Below are 27989 nucleotides of genomic sequence, written 5' to 3'. Positions count from 1 at the left end.
CTTCTAGTTCTGTGAAAAATGTCATGAATAATTTGATAGGGATCATATTAAATCTGTAGATTGTTTTGGGTGGTATGGCCATTTTAACAATATTAATTCAAGAGAGTGGGATATCTTTCCATTTCTTTGAATGACCTTCAGTTTCCTTTATCAGTGTTTTATAGTTTTCAGTATTTATGTCTTTCACCTCCTTGGTTAGGTTTTTTTGATGTGATTTTAAATGGGATTTTTTTTTTTTTTTACTTTGTCTGATATTTCAATGTTAGTGTAAAGAAATGCAACATATTTCTCTGTGTTACTCTTGTGTCCTGCTACCTTGCTAAATTCATTTATTAATTCTAACAATTTTTCTGTGGACTCTTTAAGATTCTCTATATAGAATATCTTGTCATTTGCAAATAGTGACAATTTAATCTTTTCCCTTCCATTTTGGATACCTTTTATTTCTCTCCCTCTCCCTTCCTTCCTTCCTCCTTCCTTCCTTCCTTCCTTCCTTCCTTCCTTCCTTCCTTCCTTTCTGCTGTGGTTATGACTTCCAATATTATGTTACATAGAAGTGTTGAGAGTGAAAGAAAATATTTATGATCTCTTTTTTATCTTTCTTAATAAATATCATAATATCCTCTCTACATATTCCCTTTGGCCACCCACCCATCCATCCTTTACTGACTCTCTGTTGGATACCAGACACTGCAAGGTATATAAGGCCTCTGCTCTTATGAAGCTTAGATTTTGATCCATTTGTGTTCGTTGTGTTCATACAGAGAATCTAAGACAAACACTATCCAAATACAGGGAAGGTGGAAATTTTAAATTGTAACCATGCTGAAAAAGAGGCCTGTTTAATCTGGATAGTGTTATTGATAGAAAACCACATGTTAGTTGGTTTAACAATAAGAATTCTTTTCTGCACCTACACTTTATCAGTTCTAAAGGCAGTATCACTTTACCTTCAAATGTGGGATATGGATAGGAGATATATTCCTTTAAATGTTTGAAAGGATATGAGATTGTTTTAGCTGTGAACTTTGTATTAAAAATAACAGGAACCATACAGATAATCCTTACTATGAAACTTTAATAAATCAGAAAATTGTGTTTGCCAGACTACCATCCTTTTGTTAACAAGAACATGATGTATTATGGAGCAAATAATGGTGTTCATTTACAAATATCAGGACCTGAGGTAACTGAAAAATGATGCTTAGAGAAATGTTCTAAAGATATTATATCTGTTTTTAAAATGTCTCTAGTGTTTCTTTTTGTGTTGCCCCAATGCAGCACCGTCTCTTTGCTGCTTGAGCTGCTTTTATAGCTGTATTTTTGAATACCTTCTTTTTATTTTGGAGTAGATGCAATGCAAATATCTATCTTAAGCAATACACACCAAGGTCAAGAAGTCCAAAGCATTGTTCCCACAGCAACTGACCTTTGTTTCTCTGGGGTCTGGCAGTATTTGCTTTCACTTTGTATTAGCAAAACTTACCTACTTAATGATGTATGGTATGGTGCTATTGTTAGGGGAAATGCTATTTAAGAATATCTGATTTCCATTTAGAAAAACTTCAACCTTGATGTTATGAAAGTTTGGAGACTATTTTATAATTCCCATATTAAACAGAAATAAAGTCAACTATGGGAAAGTAAAAGTGAACTCCTTTCTTCCCCTAAACAACTATCTAACAAAAATTCAAAGCATCTTGGGAGTTCCTATTGTGGCTCAGCAGTAACAAACCCAACTAGTGTCCATGAGAATGTGGGTTCAATCCTTGGCACCACTCAGTGGATTAAGGATCTGGTGTTGCCACGAGCTGTGGAGTACGTCACAGAAACAGCTCAGATCCCATGTTGCTGTGGCTGTGGCATAGCTTAGCAGCTGCAGCTCCAATTTGATCCCTAGCCTGGGAATTTCCATATGCCACAGATATAGCCCTAAAGAAAATTAAAAAAAAAAAAAAAGTAAAAAAGAAAAGAAAAAAAAAAGAAAGAAACAACTCATCTTAAAACAAGCAACTTATTTTGAATATGTCTACTTTTGTTTATGTGAATTATAATAGCTAACTTTGAACAAACTAAAATTTAGGAAAAATACTCAACTATACATAGGGCTATTTTATGTACATATTTCTATGAAGTCATTTTTGAAATTTGAAACCAGTGGAAACCACATCCACATTCCCTATCTTCTTTATTTGAAAATGCTAAGAATTGTTTCCATTACTGTAAGTCAACCCATTCATCATGTGGATCTCCTTTCTTTTCAGGGTTTTGGTCCTGCCATTTTTCCCTTCTCATTCCTGAGTTGCCCACTTTTCCTTCTCTGCCAGATCATTCTTACCAACATATACACCATATCCTCCATTTCCTATCCAACAACTATCCATAACTCCTACCCTTTTTTCTGCATTCGCTGTCTTCACTTCTTCATCTCTTTATCCCACTCCAAAAGGTCTGCTGTTCCTTCCACCTCACTGTTGCTGTTGTTTTCAGGGTGACCAAGGCTTGCTTCCATGCTGTCCACTGTCATAGTTATTTGTTGAGCTCATCTTATTCAATCTCTGGGCAACAGTCAAAACTTTGGTCTCAGTTGGGTGTCTCTTTCTTTGGGGGATGTCTTTTTTCTCTTGGTGCCCGTGACAGCACACTTTCCTGACTGGCATCTCTGTCTAAGTTTCCTTAGAAACACTTATGAACTCTCACTCTGTTCCAATGCTAAAGCTTGGAGTGTACTAGGTCTTGGTCTTTCCTATTTAAAATCTTACCCTCAGTGAGGGTTGCCAGATACAGCAATTAAAAATACAGGATGTCCAGTTATATTTGAATTTCATGTACCCTTTTTTTTTTAAGTGACGTATGTTCCATGTAATATACACACACATGTAGCTGTCTTTTCCCTTCCTCCCTTCCTCCTTTCTATGCATTATCTATCACATTAACTGTTGGGATATACCTTTGTATAAGTATGTTTCATACAATGTTTGGGACATACTTTTGTAGAGATATAATTGACATGTAATATTATATAAGCTTAAGGTATACAACATGTTGATTTGATAAATTTATATATTGCAATAAGACTGCCATTGTAGCATTAACTAACACCCTATCACATTACATAATTACTCTTTCTTTCTTGTGGTGGGAATGCTTAAGATCTAGTCCTTAGCAAGTTTGATATTTATAATACAGCGCTATTGTTTATAAACACTATATTGTGCATTAGATCTCTAGGACTTTTAATCTACTAGTTGCAAGTTTATACCCTTAAAGAACATTCCACTATTCTTTGGGACATGCTTATGCCAAAAAAGTTGCTCATTGTGTCTGAAATTCATATTTAGCTGCTGTCCTATATTCCACCTAGCAATCTTACCCTGGGTGAGCTCATTTGGATACTTGGAGTTAAACATCATCTATGTACCCCAGAATTTACCTCTCCCTAAACTCCAGATTTGTGCTCCCAACTTCCTAAGTAACATCTTGTACATCTGTTTTCTCAAACTCTCTATGTCCAAAAGATAATTATTCATCCCCTCACCTTACTTACTAATGACACCAATATTCTCTATACTATGTTCTCATCAAATCTTTGGACAAGTCCTGAGGTATATATACCCAAAACATATCACAAGTATGTGTGCTTTTCTTTATCTCTGCTGATACCTTCCCAGGTCAAGCCATCATCATAACTTCCCTGCCGTGGCCCCAACTTCCTCGCCATTGCTCTTGATTCTGCTGCATCTACCCACTACAACTCTTTATCTATGCAAACACATTTTTTAAAAGAGATCATGTCATTTGCTCTATTGCTTTACAGCTCCCACCGCTTCCACTTTCCAATGGCCATTCACTGCACTTTCAATAAACCCAAACACTTGATTATAGCCATCAAGGCCTCCTAGATCTCATTCTTGCCAGTACCCCTTTTCTGACTCATATTTACCTACTCAAGCCATACTGACTTCTCTATTTCACTATTTTTCTATTTTTTTTTTCACCCAGAATATGCTTTCCTTCACTTTTATTTCTCATGGCTAGTACCTTTGGCTAATATCTTTTTTATGATCCTATCTAATACTGCTTTGAATCCTCTACCTCTCCATCACTGTCTATCACATGGCTCTCTTTTATTTTTATTTTTTTCATAGCCCTGATGCACACTTGAAATAGTCACATTGGTTTATTTAAATATTCATGTACTTTCTCTCTCCTGGAACATAAATTTCATGAGGGGGAATGACTTAGTTTCTTTTGTTAATTATTTTATCTCCATAATTCCCACAATGGAACATAGTAGGTCTTCAATAAATATTTGTTGATATTTGAATTAGTGGTTTTCTAAAATACATTTGAGCCACAGTATGCTATAAACATTCCCGTGGATTACCCTTTCTTGGTTTTGAAGATAGTTATAGAATGAAAATATTTCCACTTCTTTTTCCCACTGGCACTTATGCTATGATGTTGAGTTGGATATGTGGATGAAAAAACAGCAATTGGCCCCAGTGAAAACACTGAGAATGATTTCATCTGCTGGTATGAGTAGGTTCTGTCCCTGGGGAGAAGCTTGACATATTACGGTTGGTCAGGATCCTGCAATGGATTGTCTTTCAAAGTCAAACTTCATCCTGTCAAGAGGTGGAGAAAATGATTTGTGACCTGAAGAGATGGTAGATTAATATTTCTGCAAAACTGTTCACTAACCACCCTTTAGCTACTTGTTTGTTCTGCTATTAAGACTTCTCTCCCTCTGGTATAGGAAATGCTTTGCACAAAACAGTGTCTTTGCTTTGTGTATAGACATTTCTCCTGCCTCAAGATGGAGTTTCCCAGTGAAGTGTAACATTCATTAGCCCCTTTGGACAATACTGTTGCTGATACAGATTTGTGTCTTATTCTCACAGCTTCATTTCAGAGTCAGAATGCACTGGATGTCTGGGGGAAGCTGTGATGTATGAAGCAAAATGAAGATTGATTTTCCACAGGGTACCTTGTACCTGAGTAATGAGAGTAGCAAATTACTTGCTCACTGAGCAAACATGACAGGAATGTCACAGAGCAAATTCATGTGTATGCAAACACACTGGGGTCACATACATGGGAATTCCACAAAGTGACCTTAGCTCTGGAAGGTATCCCTCAAAATCACCACCTTGTAATGGGAGGGCTGTGCTCAGTGAAAGCTGTATAATAGCTGCTTAAATACAAGTACTTCTAATGAATAATGTAATGCTCATGGTACAGTAAGGAACAGGATAAATTGTGGTGCCATTTTAAAACGAGAGTCTTCAATTCACAGGCTATTTTTGGTGTGCATCTTGGATTTTTGTGGCAGTGGAACATAAAATATCTCCTTTAATAGAGTAAAAGAATTGGAGTGATTTATCCTCGTCATTGTAGACCTTTAGAACTCTCATTTGGTAATGGAAAAAAATCATTGGTTGATGGGGAAGCAGATAATTTTTTGATGTTTAGGAAGTCCAATGCATAGGGAACATTCATGCTTCTTAGAACATTTGGGGCAGACAAAAATTTTTTAAAGTTTTTAAGTGACAGAAGGAATGGTGGTAATGATCCATTAAAACGTTTCAAGATCTCCATGGTCTTCAGGATTTACCATTCACATTCAAAAGTGCTGCTGATGCTTTTAGCTGTAAATTATTAAAATAACAAAATGATAACAATTTCATTTTGTTAGAGAGTTTGAAATTCTGCTGATTTTAGCAAGTAGTTCTGGATTTAAAATAATTTTTCTTTGTTTGACATTCATTTGTTGATCTTTCATTATTTATTCTTTTGAAACCCTGGTTTGTGCCTGACACTATATTACATGGAAGGTACACAGAGATCAAAGGAACCTTCCTGGTTCTCAGGCAGCTCATTGCTAGTAACTCAGAGTATAACGTAAAATAAAGCCAGAGAAAATGAACTTGTTAAGCCTAGGTGTAGGGACTGAGCGCTGAGGAATAAGGCAGAACACACATTCTTTTTCTTTTCTTTTTTTTTTTTTTTTTTAGTCTTTTTATCTTTTTAGGGTCACACCTGAGGCATATGGAAGTTCCCAGGCTAGGGGTCCAATCGGAGCTGTAGCGCCGGCTTATGCCCCAGCCACTGCAACACTGAATCTGAGCCTCGTCTGCTACCTACACCACAGCTCACGGCAATGCCAGATCCTTAATCCACTGAGTGAGGCCAGGGATCAAACCTGCGTCCTCATGGATACTAATCAGGTTCGCTAACTGCTGAGCCATGGCAGGAACTCCCAGAACACACCATTCTAAGAGAGGTGTTATTTGTCTGCTTTTGCCTGGAATACTTAGTGGGATCTAGTTAGTCTAGATATTCATAAACAACAAATAGTAACATCTTTTAGCTTTGGTACTCAATGGGATAACAGAATGTGTGTGTGTGTGTGTGTTTTCTATGAGTCATGCGCCATCCTAAGTGCTTCATTTATGTTAGCTAAGTTAATAACCGTGGTATTCCTCTTAGGTAGATTCCAGAATTAGCTCCACTTTGCAGACATGTCTTTGAATAGAGAGTTGAGAGGAAATAACTTTGCCACGGTCATGAGGGCACTTAGTAATCAAGGCTGACCAGCTGTGGACACCTCTGCTTTGAAGCCTCTGATGGTCCTGAGGGAGTTTGACCTCTACTGGGGCTGGAGGAGGATCAGAAGGGCTTTGTTTGAAAAAAACAAAACAAACAAACAAAATGGAATCTGTGTTTTGGAATAAGAACTATACCCTAAAATTTGCTTTGCAACTGACTAAAACATGTTTATGTGCAACAGTAAATTGTATAGAGTGTAACTTGGGTATTCATTTCTAGGACCAGTCATTAGGAATCTGGTAATACCCACAGCATGGTCCACTCTGAAAATTTCTTCCTTTAGGTTCTTTTGATCCTCCTTGGTTTCCACCCTCTTCTGGCCTCATACCAGTGTGTGTTGGATTGTTGCATTCTTGCTTGAGGCCCCTCATTTTTATTCTAAGTCTTTTTATCCACTTGATCTTTTAAAGTGCAGCCTTTCACTGAATTTCTAGGAAAGATTGTATCCTTTAAAAGCTTTGCAAAATATGAGTTGTTACATGTACTTATTATGCTCACTTTGCTTGCTTCCTCTCTTTGTAGGCGGATTTGGTTATGATTGCTTCCTTCTGATAAGAATAAGCTTTTCCATGTGGTGTGTTCTTTTGGCTGCAATTGAGATTTGAATTTATTTTTGGTGGGAAGAGTTCTGATTAGGGCCAGAATAATAATAGAGTGCCTATTTATCAGGAACATGGATACCTTCTGCCTCTAATCACTTAGAGACATTCTAGTTTCATCATTTCATCTCCCTGACTCTCATTGTGAGCTACATTAATAATAGAAGTTAGCTAATACTTAAGTGTTTTACAAGTACTTTATACATCTTAACTGATTTAATAATAAAGCTAATCCTATCAGGTAGGAAGCATTGTTTTCTATATTTAACAGAGAAGGGAATTTCAAACAGGTAATAAGCTGTCAGGGCAGACCTAGCATTTCAAACCTCCTTGCTAAGCAGTTTCTGATAAGGAGGAGACAAATTCAACCTGTCCTGGGAAGAGTCAGAGAAATCTCCTTGGAAGAGTTAATAGCTGATTTCAATAAGATGTGTATCTTTCTACTTGATCTTCCTTATGACTCTTCAAATTATTTGTAAGTTATGGAAGCCCACCCATATAATATTTGTTGAGCATTTATTATGAGTGATGCCTGTCTTAAACAGTGTAAATGTATTAACACATTTAATTTTCACAACTCTTTGAGAAAGGCATCAATTCCCCCATTTCATAGTTGAAGCAATTGAAGCACTTGCTAATTTTGTCCAGTAGCCCAAAGCTGGTAAATGTCAAAGGTAGGGTTTAAATCCAGGAAGCTCTGGTTCCTGAATTATGTATCCACAAGTCAGCACTACCATTACACTGTCACTGTGAGATTGGGTTGACCTAATTATAGCAGAAGAATGCCTAATTGCCTACCAATTCCTGAACCACACTATTTTATTCTTTGATGTTTTAAATACCTTTAGCTGACAGGTATTTAAAATATAATAGCTATAAAATATTATAAGTCAAGAATCAATCTTTTAAAAATGCATATCTGGTTCAGTTAGATTATAAGCCCTCAGTGATCAATACCAACAGGTAGACACATTTGGGGCCTTGGACTCAGAACTAGACCTTGCTACTATGAGGGACTGATGGTGGGATCAGGCCCAGCTTGGGTCCTTGAGGGAAAGTCTATTCTGGTAGCCGCAGCACAGTATCTAGGCTTAAGGCAAAAGCAACATGGTCCAGAGAATTCTTATGGAGAGCAGGAGAGGTGGAAGCAGGCACCCGGTGTCAGGGAAGACTGTCAGAAGGCACCAAGTCTAGCTTCAGGACCAGAACTTTAGGGAGATGTCAAGAGCATAGAGAGGTTCTTCATAGGTTCCAGAGAAAGAAGTCAGCCCTAGGAAAATGGTAGAAATTCAATATCCAGAGCTGTGGTGCCCTGTGAGAGCCAGACTCACACATATGATGTGAGTCCCATTGTTTCTACTTAAATTTCTTGTTCCAGCTGCTAGGGCTGATCGTAATTCCTGGAAGGTGGTCTGATTCTAAAGGAGGGGAGGTAGGTTCTGGCTTTGGAAAAATGCGTTCTCCTTTATCAAATGGAAGCCTTCCTCATATCCTCTCTCAAATAACAACCAATTATTTGTCCTAACTGTTGGCGTCATTTCTAGATTAGGTGCATTCCATTGGTTGTACTTACTAGGTTCCTTTCTGGTTGGTTCTTGAGATAGAGTGAAGATAGTCTCCCTAGATAAGCTGCCTGACAAGGAATAAAAATTCTGAAAAGAGAGAAGAAGAATGTATATCAATACTGTTATCCTTTGTCAGAGGTGGGAATTAAGCCTGTGTTAGGCATGGCACAGCATAAATAGTCAAGTCCCTGGCACGGTTGGAGGAGAAGAATGATAACTGTAAGTCCAAATAACAGAGAATCCAAAATTATTGCTGTTTACCACTGGGGACCATTAAGTAGCTTTCCAGCAGACAGTTACCTTCTCAAATACAATTTAATACAGTGGCCAGTTTTTTTCTTTATGCCTTACATTGGAAAGAATTGACCCAGAATCAGGTGAAAAGCAAAGGTGAACTGAGGTGGAGGACACAGGCTCCCCAGATAATTCACAAACTGGATTATATCCCCAAGTAGACTAAAACTTAATTGTATTATCATCTAAATTTGATGTTTGTACAGTGTAGTGTCAGCAGATGGTGTCGGGGGCTCTGTGAACTTGATATTTTCATACAGTTCTCAGGATGGAATGAGCAGAACACAGACAAGGAATAAAAAAGGACCAAAGCTTCCCCAGATGCTGGCATTATGTTGTCTTTCTCCCTTGGTGCAAAACGGAAACTAGTATGAAAGCCAGGAACTGTTTCTTGACTCTTCATCTCATGTCTGATATGCCCACTAATTACTATAGAATGATTTGCTGGAAGGAACAAGATACTTGTAATCAGAAGACCTAGATGTGGATCCTAAAGCTACCACTTATTCTAGTCCCTATTGGGCAGGTCACTTCATCTCCCTGACCCTGTTTTCTTACTTTTGAAATACATTGTTCCAGACTTAACTCTTTTTTAAAATTAAAGCTTCTTTTACATTTTATTTTTTAACTATTAAAAAAATTGAAGCATAGTTAATTTATAATGTTATGTGTGTGTCATGTGTGTGAGTGTATATGTATTCTTTTTCAGATTCTTTCCCATTATAGGTTATTACAAGATATTGAATATAGTTGCCAGGCAGGTCCTTATTGTTTATGTATTTATATAAACTGCTATCCAAAACTCCTCATTTGTCTCTCCCCACCTTTCCTCTTTGGGAAACAAACCATAAATTTGTTTTCTATGTTTGTGAGTTCTGTTTTGTAAGTAAGTTCATTTGTATTTTTTTTTTAGATTCTACGTATAAATGATATCATATGATATTTGTCTTTGACTCATTTCACTGAATATGAATATCTCTAGATCCATCCATGTTGCTTCAAATGGTACGTTTTTTCTTCTGTCAAAGACATTTATTCTAAGAATCTAAACTCTGGACAGGGAACATTGAACTTAGAAAAAGCCAGCACAGGATTTTGCAGTTTCTTCCTAAGACATTAGCAACCTGAAAATGAGGGGAAAGGAGAAACTTTTAAAACAATATTGCTCCAGTTTGTCTGCAGTTATGTAATTTAAAATATCCTTGTTCTATTAAGCTATAAGCTTAAACTTGTTAGAAAACTTAACAAATCATCCCCCAATACAACCCCCCCAAAAAACACCCCACACTCAAATCCTAACTTACTAGCTTTCTTAATGCATATACAGTAACTCCAAACTATTTTCATTTAGAAAATGTGTTTATGTAAAAAAAGTTTCCCTCTTGTAGTTCCCAATTAGTGACTTCTCGGATTTACATCTTATTATTCCAGTCCATGGACTTTAGGGTGAAGTCAGTTGAGATTGTGTGACATTGCTATCCTGGCTTTTCCCAGGTCCCTGTCTTTCCCCAAACTGTTCCCTTAACTTGGCATGCCCTCCTTATCCCTTCTCCTTATTAAAATCTTACCCATACTTCAAGGTTAGGTCATCTCCTAATTCAGGTCCAGGTTTAACACTTCATGAGGATATTCTTCCTATCAGAAGCAGTGAGGATGCTTCCTATTTGTTACTTACTGCTACTACCAAAATTACAGAGTAACTGATAATGCAGATAAATCTGTTTACTCTATCGCGTTTTTTTTTGTTTGTTTGTTTTTTTTTGAAAGGGCTTGAGGAAGCCAAGAGGTTGGTAATGTTTTATTTTTTATTTTATAGATAAGAAAACTGGGTTGAAATAATTTGCTTCAGTTGGTATAACCAGACTTGAGTGCAGACATGATTAGACTCTAACTCAGTTTTGATCTGAGATGACTGATGTGGTACGTTGTCCTACTTGTCAAAATTCTACGAGGGTGCTTTGTTGGGGGTGTTTTGACTATCTCTCTAAACCTCTACAGTCTTTAATATTCCATGCATCATTCTCTTACTTATGTGGTCTTATAAATCTTACTTCTAATCCTCTATTATGAGTCCCTTGAAGGAAGGAACTGGGGCTTGCTGATTTTGGTATTGCTTACTATGTCCACCACAAGACTTTGCATACAGTAAGTGCTCAATCGTAGCTATTTTGGATGAATACATGATATTTCCTGAAACCAGACTTTGAGTAAGCAGCTGCATTTCCCTTAGGTTTGTGTGGCAGAAAGTGTGGCTGTGCTGTTTAATAATTACTAGGTACCAATGACACGTGTATAGTAAACAATATGTTGACTGTGTGATTTTAGGCTAAGTGTCTTTCTGATTTGAATTGATATACCATTATATTCTTTTCTTTATGGAAATGACCAGAAAAGAAGCACTACATTATCCAAAATTTATTTATAATCCTTTTATTAGCTGATGATGGATTATTTTGTTTACTATATTATTGTCAAAACTTAAATTAAGAATTTACAACTTTAATCAGACTGCAGAGTCCATGTGTGCAGGGATCCTGTCTATTATTTTCACAGCTTTATTATAGCCAGTAATTAGAGTAACAGCAGATATTTAATAATATTTGCTGGCTGATCAGTGAGGCTGTAATTTCATTGAATTATGTACTTTTGGGCTTTGGATGATGTGATTATTAGGGTTAAAACTTGTAAGACACTTTCATATAGGTTAACCCTTTTGATCTTCACAATAACCTTGGGAAGTAGTTAAGGCAAATATTTTACCTTCATTTTTTACCAAAAAAAAAAAAAAAAATCAACGGAGGCTCAAAGAGATGAAGTGACTCTAGAAATCATCTACCTAAGCAGTAGCAGGTGACCAAAACTTGAGTCCAAGTATTCTTACTTTAAATTGTGTGTTCTTTCTGTGTTTTCAGGTAGTCAGTAGAGGATTTAAACACAGAATAGAACGTTGGCTAGGACATGCATGTTTGATACATTTTTAAGGTGCTTATGTGTAATAAATTGAGACGAATTTGGTATGTGAAAGATGGCACCGTGAAGGAAGCCCTGTTACCGTTTGGCGAAAGAATTAATTTGAGCCAGTTCTGAATTTCCCTCTGAGGCTTACACCAGGAGAAAACAAAGTACAAATGTTTTATTCTCTACTTCCTTTGCCTCTGTTTTCCAGCTTCTCTGCACCCTAAGCTATTTAAGGCTTCAGATTTTTACCAAAGTCTTCTGAATATCCCTTTGTACTCTGTAGGTTTTGTTCCTCCCAGCTGAAAAGAACCAGCTGACTTATTTGGTATTTTTATACCTTATGCTTTATTGTTTTCCTCCAGTGTTTTCCACCCGACGCCAAAGTGCAGATGCTGTGATTGCTACTTCTAGCTCAAGACATCTGCTTTTCAGTAGGTCCTTTTCTTTCATTCTCAATTATAATCTTTATGTGCCACTGCTAAAGTATAGAGTCAGATCTTGTCCTCGCAAGAACAAAATACTCTGTTTTTAGCCTCTGGATTCTCCCATGGAAGGCACACTTAGTTTTATGTTGCATTCATATATTCTAAACATCTTCAAATCTATGCATTTCAAAACACTCCTAGAACTACAGTTCTTTGATATAAAAGCACTCCTTTGAAGCCCATAATCTAGGCACAATTTTCAGTGGGGTTAAATAAGAACCACAGGGAAAGTAACCGATTTGTATAAAGTTCTTTTTGTCTTTCTATGCTCTCACCCTGCTTTGTTTTTTCTGATTCAAGTCAAACAGAATTTACATCGCCTATGTCTAGAGAGTGCTTTCAATTCAAAACCTACCCAGAAAAATGATGGCTTAGATCAGAGGCCACACATTGGCTGCCCATAGGCAGTATGTGGCATTTAGAGTGTTCCTAAAAATTGAATTAATTGAGAACATTTAAAAATGGAGAGATTTCAGATATGGCTCTGGATTTCTGGTTCTTTATGACAAGTGGGAGGCTTAGCAGAACTCAGTTCCCCTTTCCATGTACCACTAATGGGTTGGAGCTGAGTAGATTCCAGGTGTAAACTGGAGGGTGAGATTGAGCCCTCATGTCACTTATGTGATTTACTCCCACTGCCCTCATCATAGTTTCCTTTCCTTCCCTTCCCCTCCTTCTTTTCCTCTCTCTCCTTCTCTCCCTCCCCCACCCCCGCCTACCTTCATTTTTCTTTTGTTCTAGTGTTATATTAGTAAATAGCCAAATTTATTTTCAGATATGTATAATTTGCATCTTTTTGAGCCTTTAAAAGAATCCATGTTCAAGATATATTTTAGGGGTATAAATTCCACCCCCCCAAATTTAGTAGGCATTCTTTTAAAGTATATATTCTGTCCTACAACTTTACCAGATTCATGGATGAACTCTAGTAGTTTTCTGTTAGCATCTTTAGGATTTTCTATGTAGAACATTATATCCTCTGCAAACAGCGACAGTTTTACTTCTTTTCCAATTTAGATTCATTTTATTTCTTTTCTTTTTTTTCTGATTGCTGTGCCTAGGACTCCCAAAATTATATTGAATAGAAGCGGCTAAAGTAGACATCCTTGTCTTATTCCTGATCTTAGCAGAAATGCTTTCTGCTTTCCACCATTGAGAATGATGTTAGCTGTGGGTTTTCATACATGACTTTTATTATGTTGAGGTAGGTTCCCTCTATGCCCATTTTCTGGAGATTTCTTATTTTTATCATAAGCATGTGTTGAATTTTATCAAATGCTTTTTCTGCATCTATTGAGGTGACCTATGGTTTTTATTCTTCAGTTATCAGTGTGGTATCTCATACTGATTTGCAGATATTGAACAATCCTTTCATCCCAGGTATAAATCACACTTGATCGCGGTATATGACCCTTTTAATATATTGTTGGATTTAATTTGCTAATATTTTGTTGAGGATTTTTGCATCTATATTCATCAGTGATATTGACCTGTAATTTTCTTTTTTGTGGTGGATTTGTCTAGTTTTGATTCCATGGTGATGGTGGCCTCATGGAATGAGCTTGGGAATGTTCCTTCCTCTGCAGTTTTTTGGAAGAGTTTCAGAAGCCTAGGTGTTAGCTCTCTAAATGTTTGATGGAATTCACCTGTGAAGCTATGTGGTCCTGGACTTTTGTTTTTTGAAATTTTAAAATCACATTTTAAATTTTTAAATTTCAGTACTTGGATTGGTCTGGTCATATTTTCTATTTCTTTCTGGTTCAGTCTTGGAAAGCTATACCTTTGTAAGAATTTGTCCATTTCTTCTAGGTTGTCCATTTTATTGGCATATCATTACTTATGGTAGTCTTTTATGGTCCTTTGTACTTCTGTGATGTCAGTTGTAATTTCTTATTTTTCATTTCAAATTTTATTGATTTCAGCCCTCTCCCTTTTTTTCTTGATGAATATAGCTAAAGCTTTATCAATATTGTCGATCTTTTCAAAGAACCAGTTTTTAGTTTCACTGATCTTTTCTCTTGTTTTCTTTGTCTCTATCTTATTTATTTTTGCTTTGATCTTTTTGATTTCTTTCCTTCTATTAACTTTGGGTTTTGTTTGTTTTTCTTTCTCTAGTTGCTTTAGGTATAAGACTGAGTTGTTTATTTGAGAGTTTTCTTATTTTCTGTGGTAAGATTGTATTGCTGTAAACTTCCCTCTTAGAACTCCTTTTGCTGTGTCCTATAGCTTTTGAATCATCATGCTTTCATTGTTACTGTTCCAAAGAAGGCAGACAGATGGCCAAAAATCACATGGAAAAATGTTCAACATCACTAATTATTAGAGAAATGCAAATCAAAATTACAATGAGGTTATCATCTTACACTAGTCAGGATGGTCATCATCAAAAACACCACAAATAGTAAATGCTTGAGAGGGTGTGGAGAAAAGGGAAGTCTCCTACACTACTGGTGGGATTGTAACTTGGAACAGCCAATAGGGAAAACAGTATGGAGAGTCCTTAAAAAATTAAACGTATAACTACCATACAATCCCACAATCCCACTCCTGGGTGTCTATCTGGGGAAAACTATTATTTGAAAAGATAGATGCCCTCCAGAGTTCATTGAAGCAATATTTACTTTTCTTTTCTTCAAGTTTCATGGTTTTATTGACACAGATACAATGTGCACACGGGTCCACTTTTCATTTCAACTTGGGGTCTAAGCTGCCTCTGCCACAGCTTGTGACAACACTGGATCTTTAACTCACTGAGGCCAGGCATCAAACCAGCATCCTTATGGATACTAGTTGGGTGCTTAATCTGCTGAGTCACAACAGGAACTCCTGTCTATTCATTTTGTTCACTGAGCAGCCCAGCATTGGGATTGGTGACCCTGCTGGGCCGCTCTCTCCACAATGGCTTTGCAGTTCTTAGAAGAGATACAGTGAGCACTCTCAGCACAGTAAGATTTTTTGCACATCAGCAGCACTTCAAGCTCCCTTACTTTGTGTACCAAAAACTTCCAGAAGCCACTGGGCAGCATGTGTTTTGTTTTCTTGTTGCTCCTCTAACCAATATTGGGCATCGAGATCTGGCCCTTGAACTTTCTATTCACCCTGTTGTCAATGCCTCTGAGTTTCCTCCAGTTCCGCTTAATTTTGACATATCAGTCTGACTGGTGTCAGATGAACTTCTTGGTCCTCTTTTTGACCATCTTGGGCTTCATGAGGAGTCTGAGAGCAGTCATGATGCCAGGTGGGAGATGGCTGCCACCTCCGTAGGCAGCACCGAGGAAGAGTGGTGGCAGTATTTACAGTAGCCCACACGTGGAAACAACCTAAGTGTCCATCAACAGATGAATGGATTAAGAAGCTGTGGTACTTATATACAATGGAATATTACTCAGCCATAGAAAGGATGAAATAATGTCATTTAGAGCAACATGGATGGAGCTAGACGTTATCATACTAAGTCAAGTCAGACAAAGAAAAATTATCATATGATATCATTTATATGTGGAATCTAATGATAGAAAAGAACTTATTTAAAAAAATAGAAACAGAATCACAGATTTTGAAATCAAACTTATGGTTACCAAACAGGGACATGTAGGGATAAAATAGGGGTTGGGGCTTAACATATACATACTACTGTATATAAAATAGACAACTAAAAGGACTGACCATATAGCACAGGGATATCTGCTTAATATACTGTAATAACCTATATTGGGGAAAGAATCAGAAAAAGAATGGATATATGTATACGTATGACTAATTCTCTTTGACATGCACCTGATATTAACACAATGTTGTAAGTCACTATATTGCAATAAAGTTTTAAAAATTAAAGTACATATTCTATTTTAAAATACAGAAAATATGACATTAATATCATTTTTTTATTACCAAACTTTTACTGGAAAGAATTTTGGACCTGGAGCTAGAAGACCTGGTTTTGAGTTCTGGCTCTGTCACATGGTAACTTTGAACAAATCACTTAATATCTCTCAGCTTGTCTCCTTATCTATGCAAAGGGGATGATTGTGTCTGCTAGCCTTATGGTCAGCCTATCAAATGTGATCATGGATATGATAGTTCTTAGTATACCATCTGGCACTATGCAAGATAAGATAGTTTTTGAGGAAGGAGAGCCACACTGTATGGTTTCTCAAGGAGCTTGGAGTCTGGTTACAGAGACAGGACTTACGTACAATGTAAATAACAGTTACAAGTGTCCCATTGTTTACAGGGATGGAGACATTAAATGTTACCAGATATAAGAAAGAGTACATGATCATGTAATGTAACCAAACTCAAAATTAAAAGGACATGTCTAATATTTCTTCCATTTGTTAATTTATTTATTCTACAAATATTTATTCTGCACCTGTTCTGGGACAAGGATCTGTATAATGGTGAAATAGAAAGCCCAGGTTCCTGGTCTTAAGGAATTTGTGTCCTGATAGGGAGAGAGAGCAACATGAACAAGGAAGCACATAGATCTCATTATAATTTCCCATATGTTCAGTGCCATGAAGAAAATAAAACATAGGTTATCGATAAGGCTGATGCACAGAGCTGTGGCATTTATGAGTCTTACCATATTACCATTTATTCTTTATTTTTATTGTGATAAACATGACATCATAAAATTTACCGTTTTAACCATTGAAAGTGTACAGTGCAGTGGGATTAAGTACTTTCACAACATTGTACAGCCATGACCACTGTCCATTTCCAGAGCTTTTTCATTATCCCAAAAGAAAATCTGTACCTACTAAACAATAACTCCTATTTCTCCTTCCCCTCAGCTCCTGGTAACCTCTATTCTATTTCCTGTTTTTTATGAGTTTGCCTATTCTAGCTATCTCATAGAAGTGCAATAGTAGACTATTTATACTTTTTTTTTTTTTTGGTCTTTTTATGGCTGTACCCATGGCATATAGAGGTTTCCAGGCTAGTGGTCCAATGAGAGCTGAAGCCACCAGTCTATACCATGTGCCACAGCAGTGCGGGATCCGAGCCGTGTCTGTGACCTATACCACAGCTCACGGCAATGCTGGGACCCACTGAACGAGGCCAGGGATCAAGCCTGTGTCGTCCTGGTTACTAGCTGGCTTCATTAACCGCTGAGACATGACAGGATCTCCAGAATATTTATACTTTTGTATCTGGCTTATTCCACTTAGCCTGTTTTCAAGGTTCATCCATGTAGCATGTGTCATAATTTTATTTCTTTTTAAGACTGCACGATGTTCCACCAAATATACATAGCATGATGTTTACCCTCCATTACCTATTTTAACATGATTTGGAAATAGCTCTAATTTGTAAACTACTTTACAAAGTACTTTAATTGTATATGGTAGTAAGAGTGTTATCTCAGGAATTACTGGTTAAATTGTTGAAAAGCTGTAGTAGTATTTGGCACAGTTGTTTTGTATATGAGTCTATTCAACATGTCTTAGATTATTGTTCCCAACAATGAAGTAAGAGGTTATAAATTGAGAGGAAATAGGTCAGTAGATTTTCATCAAATATGAAATGACAATGGCTGTTGTTGGGGGCAATGCTACCTATCTCTCTAATGTAGGAATTTACTCAGGGTATTTTGGGAGGATTTTTCTAAAATAGATTGAGGTAATAGCCTTCAACCATCACTTTGGGATATAATTTCACCATCTAATAAATCTAATCATTGGGAAAATTTCTCAAGATTGCACATTAAACTGCTTAACTGCTGCTTTTCAGTGCGGTTTGCCTACTGCTGCAACATTCCTGCTCTATGACCAAAGAAATCAAGTTCATCCATAAGAAAATTGTTAGGGATGGAAAGAAAAAGCAACAGCTGATGGCAAAGAGAAGGTAGAACTGCTGAATATTTTGTTATTCTATTCAGAAAAGGAAGTTCCAGACATTGGAAAGTTTAAAAAAGTGTTAAAAGGAGCTGAAATCTCTTTGGAAAAGGCATGAGCTGGAAAACAATACATATGTTACACAGCTTACTGCAGACAGAGATTTAAAACACATAGTGGTTGCTACTTTGATTTTTTTTTTTTTCTTTTTAGGACTGCACCCATGGCATATGGAAGTTCCCAGGCTAGGGATTGAATCAGAGCTGCAGCTGCCAGCCTGTGCCACAGCCACAGCAATGCAGGATCCAAGGCACATCTGATACTCACACCACAGTTCACTGTAACGCTTGATCCTTCAGGGATCAAACCTGCATCCTCATAGATCTTAGTTGGGTTCCTAAACTGCTGAGCCACGAAGGGAACGCCAAGCTGCTTTGATTCTTAATCAGAGGACTTCTCAGTTGCTTAATCCAAAGGTATGAAGGGTACTTTGCTGTGTCAAAATCTGATAGTGTTCTACACTTCCCCCAAAAGGGGCTAATTCAGATAGATGAAATTATGCACAAGTATTGGACACAGACAAGAGTATGTCTACAGTGAAGTAATAAAAAATGCACATGTCCCAGAACCACCCACTGTCTCTTTTTTTATGGTGCGTTGCAACCTTCCTGTGCTTTGAGTTTAACGCTGAAACACATGGGTGTCCAAATATTTTGCTCAAACTATTACTTATAGAGAAATGTGTGGACTGTGGTGGACTTCACTAATTGCCTTTTTTTTTCTTCCTCTTTTTTTGTTTCGATGCTATACAATGGTGAGCCTTCCGACACATAGCTGGAAATGTCTTTTTAAACGTTTGTTTGCATTTATAATTTTTGAGGGTAAGGGTGAAATGTGTTAGTGTTGGTGCCTTTGGGGTGATGGTTATGTGAGGAGAGGCCTTCAGAAATACAACTTTAACCTTTTAGTTTACTCATCTCTGAGGGGGTCCTGTATTGAGGGGAGGGTTCTGTATTGAGGGCAATGGTTTATTGGTAAAGACGTGTTTCTCTACTGAGTATATGCTGTTCAGTAGCCAGTGTTGGATGGCATATTAATCATATTGGATGACTGAATTCACAGAGCAAATAATCTCTCCTACCTATAGCTGTAGCCACAGTGAAAATATGTGTCCTTGAACTGCAAAAGTTATCCTAATGAAAAACCCTGAAAGATTATTATTCTTTTAAAGATCATTGTCACTCATTCTTTTGCTTCTTTGTTAGCATGAAAGAGAATTTGCTGGGGTGGAGAGACTTTTTTATGTGGCCTCATTTCCCAGGAGAACAGGCACAGCTAGAGCAAAAGAAATAAAAGTACTCAACTAGTCCCCATGGTAATTGAGTGGACAGATATTTAGAACTGATTTTATGCCTATAAATTATGTCCTTTAATAATCAAACAAATACCATTTAAAATGGCAAGAAGATATTTTGTTATGAGTCTTGTATGTGGAATTCAGATGTTATATGCAGAACTGGTTATGTTTTTATCATATAGAATCACAAAATTAAATGCTAGATTTCTGATTTGACCACCTATAAAAGGGTACGCATGATTGGAAGTTCTGTTTCGTATTCTGCTCAGTGATACTCCTTTGAACAGCTGTGACATGTTGCCATCTCTATGTCATTCAGGAGTGGATGCTGTATGGATTGTCTACATAGTGCCTGTCTCCCATTGCCTGTTTCTAGCCATATAGTAACACAGACTTACTGCTGTAAGAGGGTGAGAGGAGGTAAATCTAGATCATTCTAGTGGTTTTTGCCTGAAATTTTGTAAGAGAAAAGCTGGAACATGAAATGAGATTTTGTGTGTCCTAGATTTCAGTTATGCAACTCTCTCCTTTGTAAATATCATCAATGTACCATCATTTGGTGGTATGCACATATTTTATATTAAACTGTATAATCTAGGTTTACTTCCAATTAAGGTTATTACATTTTAAATTTTAGTGCATATTCAGATTGCTTATGACTTAATGTTTGACATCATATAATGCTTCTTTTTTTTCCTGATGAACATTTTTATTTTTTTAATAATGATTTTTATTTTTTCCATTATAGCTGATTTACAATGTTCTGTCAATTTTCTATTGTATAGTGAGGTGACCCAATCATACATACATGTATGCATTCTTTTTTCCCACATTATTATGCTCCATCACAAGTGACCAGACATAGTTCCCAGTGCTACACAGCAGGATTCCATTGTTTATCCATGCCAAAGGCAATAGTTTGCATCTATTAACCCCAAATTCCCAGGCCCTCCCACTCTGCCCCTGACTCTTGGCAACTACAAGTCTGTTCTCCATGTCCATGATTTTCTTTTCTGTGGAAAGGTTCATTTGTGTCAGATATTAGATTCCAGATATAAGTGGTATCCTACGGTATTTGTCTTTCTCTTTCTGACTTCATTTAGTATGAGAGTCTCTGGTTCCATTCATGTTGCTGCAAATGGCATTATTTTATTCTTTTTTATGGCTGAATAGTATTCCATTGTGTATATATACCATATTTTCTTAATTCAATCATCTGTCGATGACATTTAGGTTGTTTCCATGTCTTGGCTATTGTGAATAGTGCTGCAATGAACTTACAGGTGCATGTGTCTTTTTCAAGGAAAGTTTTGTCTGGCTATATGCTGAAAAGTGGGATTGCTGGGTCATATGGTAGTTCTATGTATAGTTTTCTAAAGTACCCCTATACTGTTCTCCATAGTGGCTGTACCAATTTACATTCCCACCATCGCAGGAGGGTTTCCTTTTCTCCATACCCTCTCCAGCATTTGATATTTGTGGACTTACTCATGATGGCCATTCTGACAGGTGGGAGGTGGTACCTCATTGTAGTTTTGGATGTTGAGCATTTTTTCATGTGCTTGTTGGCCATCTGTATATCTTCTTTGGATAAATGTCTATTCAGATCTTTTGCTTGTTCTTCCATTGGGTTGTTGGCTTTTTTGCTGTTGGGTTGTATAAGTTGCTTGTATATTCTAGAGATTAAACCTTTGTCAATTGCATCATTTAAAACTATCTTTTCCCATCTGTAAGTTGTCTTTTTGTTTTTTATTTTATGGTTTCCTTTGCTGTGCAAAAGCTTGTCAGTTTGATTAGGTCCCAATGGTTTATTTTGGCTTTTATTTCTGTTGCTTTGGGAGACTGGCCTGAGAAAACATTTATCAGGTCAATGTCAGAGAATGTTTTGCCTGTGTTCTCTTCTAGAAGTTTGATGGTGTCTTGTCTTACATTTAAGTCTTTAAGCCATTTTGAGATTATTTTTTGTACATGGCATGAGGGTGTGCTCCAGTTTCATTGATTTACATGCAGCTGTCCAGTTTTCCTAGCAATACTTGCTGAAAAGACTGTCTTTCCCCTATTTTATTATTTACTCGTGCCTCCTTTGTCAAAGATTAGTTGAGCATAGGTGTCCGGCTTTATTTTTCAGTTCTCTATTCTGTTCCGTTGGTCTCTCTGTTTTGGTACCAGTACCATACTGTCTTGATTGCTGTGGCTCTATAATATTTCCTGAAGTCTGGGAGAGTTATGCCTCCTGCTTGGTTTTTGTTCCTCAGAATTGGTTTGGCAATTCTGGGTTTTTTGTTGTTCCATAAAAATTTTTGGATTTTTTGTTCTAGTTCTGTGAAAAATGTTATGTGTAATTTGATAGGGATTGCATTGAATCTGTAGATTGCTTTGGGTAGTATGGCCATTTTTTAAATATTAATTTTTCCAACCTAGGAACATGGGATATCTTTCCATTTCTTTGCATCTTCTTTAATTTCCTTGATGAATGTTTTATAGTTCTTGGCATATAAGTCCTTTACCTCCTTGGTCAGGTGTATTCCCAGGTATTTGATTTTTGGGGGTGCAATTTTAAAAAGTATTGTATTTCTGTATTCCTTTTCTAATATTTCATTGTTAGTATACAGAAATGTTACTGATTTCTGAATGTTAATCTTATATTCTGCTACTTTGCTGAATTTGTTAATCAGTTCAAGTATTTTTTGGGTTGAGTACTTAGGGTTTTCTACATATAGTATCATGTCATCTGCATCCAGTGACAAGTTTACCTCTTCTCTTCTTATTGGGATGCCTTTTATTTCTTTTGTTTGTCTGATTGCTGTGGCTAAGTCTTCCAATACTATGTTGGATAATAGTGGTGAGAGTGGGCATCCTTGTCTTGTTCCAGATTTTAGTGGGAAATTTTCTACTTTGAGTATTATATTTGCTGTGGGTTTGTCATAAATGGCTTTGATTATGTTAAGGTATGTTCCCTCTCTACCCACTTTGGTAAGAGTTTTTATCATGACGGATGTTGGACTTTGTCAAATGCTTTTTCTGCATCTGTTGAGATGATCATGTTTTTTTGACTTCTTTTGTTAATATGGTGTATGACATTGATTGATTTACATATGTTGAACCATCCTTGTGAACCTGGGATGAATCCTACCTGGTCATGGTGTACAATCTTTTTTATATGTTGTTGGATTCGGTTGGCTAAAATTTTGTTGAGAATTTTTGCATCTATTTGCATCAGAAGTATTAGCCTATAGTATTCTTTTTTGGTGGTATCTTTGTTTTGGAATTAGGGTGATGATGGCATCATAGAGTGTCTTTGGGAGTGTTCCTTCTTCTTAAACTTTTGGAAAAAGTTTAAGGAGGCTGTGTATAAGTTTCTCTTTGTATGTTTGGTAGAATTCACCTGTGAAGCCATCTGGTTCTGGACTTCTGTTTGTAGGGAGTGTTTTTATGACATATTCAATTTTATTTCTAGTGATCAGTCTATTCAGTTGATCTATTTCTGCTTGATTCAATTTCGGCAGTCTGTATATCTCTAGAAAGTTGTCCATTTCTTCTAGGTTGTCAAATTTGTTTGCATATAGTTGTTCTTAGTATTCTCTTATGGTTTTTTGTATTTCTGCAGTATCCATTGTTATTTCTCCTTTTTCATTTCTCCTTTTCCATTTCTTTTTTTTTTTTTTTTTTTTTTTTTTTGTCTTTTGTCTTTTTGTTGTTGTTGTTGTTGTTGTTGCTATTTCTTGGGCCGCTCCTGCAGCATATGGAGGTTCACAGGCTTAGGGGTCTAATCGGAGCTGTAGCCACCGGCCTACGCCAGAGCCACAGCAACGCGGGATCCGAGCCGCGTCTGCAACCTACACCACAGCTCACGGCAACGCCGGATCGTTAACCCACTGAGCAAGGGCAGGGACCGAACCCGCAACCTCATGATTCCTAGTCGGATTCGCTAACCACTGCGCCATGACGGGAACTCCTCCTTTTTCATTTCTTATTTTGTTTATCTGGGTTTTCTCTCAACTTTTTCTTGGTGAGTCTGGCTGGAGGTTTTTCAATTTTGTTTACATTTTGAAAGACCAGCTCTTGGTTCTATTGATTTCAGTTTTTTTTTTTTTTGAATCTCTATTTTATTGATAGCCTCTCTGATCATTATGATTTCCTTCCTTCTGCTGACTTTAGGTTTTGTTTGTTCTTTTTGTAATTCATTTAGGTGATGGGGTAAGTTGTCCATTTGAGATTTTTCTTCTTTTTTGAGGAAGGCCTGCATTGCTGTGAACTTCCCTCTGAGCACTGCTTTTGCATCATCCCATAGATTTTGGGTGGTTGTATCTTCATTATCATTCATTTGTCTCGAGGTATTTTTAAATTTTTTCCTTGATTTCCTAATTGACCCATTGGTTTTTTAGTAGCATTTTGCTTAGACTTCATGTAGGAAGTTTTTTCTCATTTATTTTCCTGTGGTTGTTTTCTACTTTCATGTAATTGTGGTCAGAGAAGATACCTGAAATAATTTCTATACCCTTAAATTTGTTAAGGTTAGCTTTGTGCCCCAGTGTGGGATCAATCCTTGAGAATGTTCCATGTGCACTTGAGAAGAAGGTATATTCAGATTTTTTTGGATGTAATGTCCTGAAAATATTGATTAAGTCTAATTTTTCTATTGTGTCATTTAGGATCTCTGTTGCCTTACTGATTTTCTGTCTAGGGGATCTGTCCATTGATGTGAGTGGTGTGTTAAAGTCTCCTACTGTGATTGCATTCCCATCAATTTCTCCTTTGATGTCTGTTAGTATTTGTTGTAGGTATCTGGGTGCTCCTATATTAGGGGCATATATATTGGCGATTGTAATATCCTCTTCTTGAATGGATCCTTTAACCATTAAATAGTGTCTTTATGACCTTCATTTTAAAGTCTAGTTTGTGTGATATGAGTCTTGCAACTCCTGCCTTCCTGTGTTGTCCATTGGTGTGAAATATTTTTTCCCATCCACTCACTTTCAAGCTATATGTGTCCTTTGCCCTAAGGTGAGCCTCTTGTAGACAACAGATTGTAGGTTTTTTTTTTTTTTTTTTATCCAATCTGCCATTCTGTGTCTTTTGATTGGATCATTCAGTCCATTGACATTTCAGGTAATTGTTGATAGATATGTATTTATTGCCATTTTAAACTTTGTTTTCCAGTTGATTCTATGTTTCTCCTTTCTTCCTTTCTTTTTTTGGTTGGATGATTTCCATTTATTTTATACTTGAGAACTTTTCTTTATTTTTTTTTGAATGTAATGTTTGGGTTTGATTTGTAGTTGCCCTGTTTTTTAAGTATGATAACCCCTTCCTGTATCCGCTTGCTTTAGCCTGATAGTCATATAGGCTCAAACACATTATTTGAAAAAAAAAGGAAAAAAAAAAAGAAAAAGAAATATCTACATTTTCTTACTTTCCTTCCCCAAATGTAGTCCATTTTAACATCCTCATGTGTACGCTTTTGCTGTTCCTTGTATTTATTATTGCTTTTATGGTAGGTTTTTTTTTTTTTTCTCTTTTAGATCTATATGCTGGCTTATTTAAGTGATTGCTTTCCAATTGTGGTTTCCTCCATCCTATTTCTTCTTTCTTCTTTTTTATTTAGAGAACTTCTGTGAGTATTTCTTTTAGAATGGTTTTAGTATTGCTATACTCTTTTGGTTTTGTTTGTTGCAGAAATTCTTTATTTCCACTTCTATTTCATATTATATTCTTGCTGGATAGAGTATTCTAGGCTGCAAATTTTTTCCTTTCAACACTATAAATATATATTGCCACTCCCTTCTGGCCTGTAGTGTTTCTGTAGAGAAATCAGCTGATAATCCTTATGGGAGCTCCCTTATAATCAACACTTTGTTTTTCTCTTACTGCCTTTAGAATCCTCTCTTGTCTTTAACTTTTGCCATTTTTATTATAATATGTCTTGGTGTGGGCCTGTTTGGGTTCAACTTGTTTGGGGCCTTCTGTGCTTCCTGTATTTTGATATCAGTTTCCTTTAGATTTGGAAAGTTTTCAGCCATAATTTCTTCAAATATATTTTCAATCCCCTTTTCTTTTTTTTGTCTTTCTGGAATTCCTATTATGCATAGATTGGCCTGCTTTATATTATCCCATAGATCTCTTATACTGCTTTCATGTTTTTCATGTGGTTTTATGTTTGCTGTCCCTGCTGATTGGGTGATTTCCATTATTCTACCTTCCATGTCACTAATTTGTTCCTCTGCATTCATTCTGGGTTTTTACCGCCCTTAGCTCAGTTTGCATCTCTGCAAATGAATTTTCTAATTTTTCTATGTACCTCCTTATATTTTCTAGTTCCTTTCTAAAGGAATCTGTGTTACTTTTTATAGCTCTTAATTCAATGATATTCATCCTTCATTCTTTCAGTATTTTCAGTATCTCCCTTTTGAACTCAATGTCTATCAGATTGCAGAGGTCTGTTTCACTGTTTGCTGCTTCAGGTGAATTCTCCTGTTCCTTTAGCTGGGAAAGGTCCCTGAGCTTCTTCATCTTGTTTATGTTTTTCTTTTTCTGTTCCTTTAGGGAAGCCAAACTGTAGTCTTGGGGGGCTACTTCTATGCAAGAGCACCCCTTTGTATTTTGTGGGTGGTTACTATTTATTTTTTGGCATGGGAGTTTGAATATTTGCTGTCTCTTTCTTTGGTGTGAGCAGGCTGTTATCCCCAGGGTGCTGAGTGTGTTTAAAGGGAGAAGGAGGCAATGGGTAGGGCTAGTATTCAGTGCCTGGTTGCTGGGCTCTTAACAGTAGCAAGGACCTGCAGGAAGTAGCCATTGGCTACTCCTAGTTGCGGGGCCCTGGGAAGTGGTAATGAGCCTTATGCAGATTGACAATGTACCCAGAGCATTTGGCAGTGGCAGCAGAAGTGTGTGTGAGTTCCCAGGAGAGTGAGGGCAACAGGTAGTGTTCAATTGCAATGCCCTCCTCTGAGATAATTACAGCCATAAGTAGTGGCTGTTCAGGAGCCCTAGTGGTAGCAGGCCACACCCACCTCTGGAGTCAGTGATAACTGTGGTGGTTTGCCCCCACCACCTGTAGACCACGCAAGAAGCACACTGTCTTCCTTAGCCCACACAGGAGGGGCTACACAGGCTACTCCTAGTTGCAGGATCCTGGGAGGTGACAGAGATGAAGCATGTGGGCTGTGCCCAGAGCATTTGGCAGGGGCAGTAACTGGGCCGGTGTGCTTCCAGGGGTTTGAGAGCAACAACAGGTCATGTTTGGTCATAGTGCCCCTCCTCTGTGGTGCCCTTGAGGTAATGGGGTCCGCAGGTGGTGTCTTCTCATGGAACCCTAGTGGTGGCAGGCCATGCCCACCTCTGGAGTCAGTGATAACTGTGGTGATTTGCTCCCCCACACCTGTAGACCATGTAAGAAGCACCTCATCCCACTTAGCCCCCACTAGATGTGCTGTACCAGCTGTCCTATTTGCGGTTCCTGGGAAGGGACAGTGATCAAGCATCTGGGCACTGCCCAAGGTATTTGCCAGTGGCAGTACCTGGGTGGGTGTACTTCCAAGGGAGCGAGATCAACAACAGGTGATGTTCCATCGCAATGTCCTCCTCTGTGGTGCCCTCTGAGGTGGCTGGGGCTGCACGTGGTTCTTTCTCAGGGATCCCCAGTTGCAGTGGGCCATGCCCACCTCTGGAGTCAGTGATAACTGCAGTGGTTTGTCCCTGCCACTTGCAGACCATGCAAGAAGCACCCTGTCCCACTTAGCCCATGCAGGAGGTGCTGCACCAACTGCTCCTAGTTGTAGGGCCATAGGATAGGACAGTGGTCAAGCATCTGGGTGTCACCCAGAGCGTTTGGCAGTGGCAGCTGCAGGGTGGGTGTGTTGCCAGGGGTATGAGAGCAACAATGTGTGATGCTTGGTTGCAGTGCCCTCCCCCCGCCCCCCGCTAACCCCTGAGGTGATTGGGGCCACAAGTGGAGCCCACTCACAGGTCCCCTGTGGTGGCAGGCCATGCCTCCCTCTGGCCTCTGAGAAGACCACTGCAGTCTTTCCCTGCCGCCTGTAAATCACTCAAGAGGCACCATGTCACACTTAGCCCCCACCACTGCCTCCAGCCCACACAAGAGGTTCCTGGCCACTCGCAGCCCAGATAAGAAGGGCCCAGTCTCCTATAACCTGAGCAAGTGGCTTTTTGCCACCCGTAGCCTGTGCCAGAGCCAGCCCACCTACAGAGCCTGTGCGCACACGCGTGGGGAGATTCCTATGGTGGGCCGCCCCTCCTCTTGTCCTCCCCAACAATGTCAC

At 37.8% G+C, this 27989-nt stretch overlaps 1 protein-coding gene and 1 pseudogene across 13 annotated transcripts in view; one reads left to right on the top strand and one right to left on the bottom strand.

Annotated features, from left to right (window-relative positions):
• TAFA2 (TAFA chemokine like family member 2) overlaps positions 1-27989 on the top strand; it is a 506162-nt gene that overhangs the window by 306420 nt on the left and 171753 nt on the right. Inside the window, exon 1 of one of the 13 annotated variants that reach the window (XM_084956234.1) lies at positions 9984-10075. The exons of 11 other annotated variants lie outside the window; for them this stretch is intronic. The gene's annotated coding sequence lies outside the window, so the exon portion shown is untranslated. Of the gene's footprint in view, positions 1-9983; positions 10076-12390; positions 12460-27989 lie in introns of those variants that run through there. One more of the 13 variants, XM_084956235.1, reaches the window with a different exon arrangement.
• On the bottom strand, positions 15344-15743 carry LOC146403298 (large ribosomal subunit protein eL32 pseudogene; annotated as a pseudogene).

Source organism: Sus scrofa, chromosome 5, assembly GCF_054392235.1.
Source record: "Sus scrofa isolate SSC_HxYL_T2T_F1_AM1 chromosome 5, Sscrofa_HxYL_maternal_Yorkshire_Landrace_v2.0, whole genome shotgun sequence".
Lineage (NCBI taxonomy): Eukaryota > Metazoa > Chordata > Mammalia > Artiodactyla > Suidae > Sus > Sus scrofa.
Note: the sequence above shows the minus strand (reverse complement) of the source record. Positions and strands in the feature narration are given on the sequence as shown.